This window comes from Benincasa hispida, chromosome 1, assembly GCF_027475165.1.
Source record: "Benincasa hispida cultivar pf3 chromosome 1, pf3_genome.v1.1, whole genome shotgun sequence".
Taxonomy (NCBI): Eukaryota; Viridiplantae; Streptophyta; class Magnoliopsida; order Cucurbitales; family Cucurbitaceae; genus Benincasa; species Benincasa hispida.
The window spans coordinates 72,498,663-72,502,419 of NC_143478.1; the positions used below are offsets into that span (position 1 = coordinate 72,498,663).

Here is a 3,757-nt window from a genome sequence, read left to right on the forward strand (position 1 = left end):
GAGTTCAAAATACACTCAAGACTAAGACTAAGTTGCCTAGGTTATCCAATTAAAATAGGAACCAAACTAGTCAATGACGTTACATCTAGTGGTTACTATTTCGTGGTTCGGTCTTATGCAAACTCATTGCATAGGATACTTCACTTGCATGTCACCTACACGAACACATTGGAGCATTTCGTTTGTAATAAATACAAAGTGGATCATATCCACAGTATAAGCAGGATAAGGTATCGAATCTTATCCCTATACTATAGACCTTTAGGTTGTTTCTTGAACATTGATCCTTATATGTCTCCACATACAATTCAAGACTCATAAGACAACCCTAGATGTTAGTTATTGGGTTATTAAGACAAAAAAAAAAAAAATACAACACAATCAATAACATTTATTGAATTAACATGGATAACTCTTTAGTGATGACGGTCAGTTGATAACATTTACTATAGAGTTTTAGGGCATAAAACTTAACAGGTACCTAGGCAGCTTGAAGGAAACTTTAAGTTCAATCTAGTAAAAAAAACTTTTGAACTACATTATGATTTGATCCATGTTCATTATAAAGGGTATGTAGGCAGATTGAAGAAAATTCAAGTTCAGTCCAGTAAGAAAAAAAAAAAAAAAACTCAATTGAACTACATTATGATTTGATCTCTTTCTTTAAGGGTACATAGGCAACTTAAAAAAATTTAAGTTCAATCCATAACATATTATCCAATAATAATAATAATAATAATAAATAAAGGTGCCACAACCCCTTAATTGTGACATTACAAAATTGACATTGTTCATTCTCATTGAAGAATGAACTCTAAATTGAAGACTTTCATCTCTATTGGGGGCAAAGCAATAAATTGAAGATGTTCATCCCTAGTAGGAAGGTGATATAGTAAATTGAAGGCACACGTTACTTTGTAGAAGACTATACAATTTGGATGCATGCCAAAAAGGTCTTTGCTGAAATATTTGTTCAATCTTCTCTTTGCTCTCTTACATAAGAAGTTTTTTAAGTGTTGGGTGTTGCTTGCTTCAAGTTCAAGGCATCACCATACTAAATTTTGACACTTCATCTTCAACATTGGAGCTTCATTCACCTGAGGCAACATTTCATCTTCAAAGTTCAAGATCGAAAGTCGTTTTCCTCCTCTTCAAGTTTAGGGGCTTCGTTGATGCTCCTCCATCTTCAAGTTTAGGGGCTTCGTCGATGCTCCTCCATCTTCAAGCTTAGGGGCTTCGTCGATACTCCTCCATCTTCAAGCTTAGGGGCTTCGTCGATACTCCTCCATCTTCAAGCTTAGGGGCTTCGTCGATACTCCTCCATCTTTAAGTTTAGGGGCTTCGTCAATTCGATGCTCCTCCATCTTCAAGTTCAGAGGCCATTCTGGCGTGGCTCACTTCATCTCTCATTTCAAAATCAATGACGTCTCTGCTTTATCTTCAAAGCTCAACGACGTATTCACTTCACCTTTAGAGCTTGGTGTCGATATTTTTGTCGTTGTCTCTTCTTCAAAGCTTGGGGTCAATGACTTTGGTCACCACCTTACTTTCAAGCTTGGTTCTTGTTTTCAAGATTTGTTGGTAACTTCATTGTCGCCTCATTTTAAGCTTTGGTGATTTCTTCGCTTCTACCATCCTTAAACCATGATGATGAGGATCAAAGAGTGACATAATAAGGTTGTTTAGACCTTTCTGAGGTCATTTCTATGTGAACCATGATAACAAGGATCAAGAAGTGGCATAATAAGGTTATTTAGACCTAGGGTCATCCCTATGTACATGAACCAAGTCGTGATGATAAGGATCAAAGAGTGGCATAATAGAGTTGTTTAGACCTTTTTGGGCTCATCCCTATGTGAACCAAACCATGGTAACAAGGATTAAGGAATGACATAATAGGGTTGTCTAGACTTTCTAGGGTCATCCCTAGTGAACCAAACCATAGTAACAAGGATCAAGGAGTGACATAATATGGTTATTTAGATCTTTCTAGGTCATCCTTATATGAACCAAACCACAGTAACAAGGATCAAGGATTGACATAATAGGATTATTTAGACCTTTATGAGTCATCCCTATGTGAACCAAACCATGGTAGCAAGGATCAAGGAGTGACATAATAGGATTGTTTAGACCTTCATGGGTCATCCAAACCATGGTAACAATGATGACATAATAGGGATGTTTAGACCTTTCTAGGGTCATCCCTATGTGAACCAAACCATGATGATAAGGATCAAGGGGTGAGATAATGTTTGGACCTTTTTAGAGTCATCCTATGTGAACCAAACCAATCAACATAATAAGGTTGTTTAGACCTTTCTGGGTCATCTCTATGTGAACCAAACCATGATAATAAGGATAAGGAAGGACATAATAGAGTTGTTTAGACCTTTCTGTGGTGGTCAAGACATTTATGAAAAAAAATCTACCTATTACAAAGATATGCAGAAGTCGATAAGATAAAAAAATGTTACTCCTTCAAATGAAGGCATTAAAAAATGGGGCAAGTTAGTAAAAGAAATAATAAACAAAATCTCAAATAAAAAAGAAAAGAAGAAAAAAACGTGTAAAGGAAAGACAAAAGAAATAAAAAAAGCTAAAAGAAGGAAAAGAAGAAATCGATTTCGGCCATACTCAACAACGACGCTTAGATTAATGCAGGTATCTTGATCATGGCAGTAAAGGAAGGAAAAAGGGAAAAAAAAAAGATGAGCATAAAGAAAAAATCCAAAAGTGGACAAGAAAAGAAAAAGAGGAAAAAGAAACCAAAAGAAGGAAATAGAAAATAAAAGAAAAGTGGATGAAGGAGAGGAAGCAAACTAAATTGAGAAGAGAGTGGAGAAGAACAGGGATGGTGCTGAGAATTTGCCCCAAAAAAAAAAGAAGGATTAAGTTGACTTACCTTGGCAATTCAGTGAGTACAAATTCCCTAAACCAAGCAAGCACGAGTCTTGAAGCTTCAGTAGCTGCAATTGACAAAATATAACACGATTTAAAGGATGAGGAAAGGAGGATTCAATGCAAATCCAGAGTCATCTAGCTCGTTGCAAAAAAAAAAAAAAAAAAAAAAAATTAAGCATAATTGGCCAATTTATAGACAAATTTGTGATCTTGGATTGAAAGAAATATCTTAAATCAATTTGGATTTGAATTAGATTACAGAGAAATCTTGTTTAAATTTTAGTTAGAGTTAAATCTTTTCCTTCAAATTGGATTTGGGCATATTATCTCAAATTCAATTTATGGATTTTTTTATCTCAAGCCAAACTAGATTGTAGATAAAATCCTAAATTCATTCCAAATTAAAATTTGACGATATTTTAGATTTTATACCAATTCAAATCATCCAATTTTGTCTTCAAATCTTCCATTTTTGTCCTCAAATCAAATTATATTGTGGATAAAACCTCAAATTCATATCAAATTCGGTTATATTCCAAATTTTATCTCAAATTCAAATCATTCAAGTTTAAATTTTTATACTCAAGTCAAATTAAATTGGAGATAATACCTTCAATTTATCTCAAATTTAAATAGGGAACATAATCCAAAATTTTGTCCCATAAAATTGAGTGAAATTCAAATTTCATCTCCATCTTCATTCCAAGTTCAAGCCAAACACTTTGGATAGAAGTCCAAATTTTACTCCAAATTAAATTTTGAATTAAGTGGAGCATAAATTTTTCTCAAATTCAAACCAAAGTTTATGCCAAGAAAATCAAATCAAAACTAAACTTAAATTCGCGTTTTGATA

General features: G+C 33.9%; 1 long non-coding RNA gene across 1 annotated transcript; it reads right to left on the minus strand.

Moving 5' to 3' along the window:
- Positions 1-613: 613 nt before the first annotated feature.
- LOC150038702 (uncharacterized) lies at positions 614-3,148 on the minus strand. Its single transcript, XR_016524740.1, has 2 exons — positions 2,906-3,148; positions 614-1,636 (listed from the first exon to the last, which is right to left on the minus strand). It is a non-coding gene; the product is annotated as an uncharacterized LOC150038702 (long non-coding RNA).
- Positions 3,149-3,757: the final 609 nt, after the last annotated feature.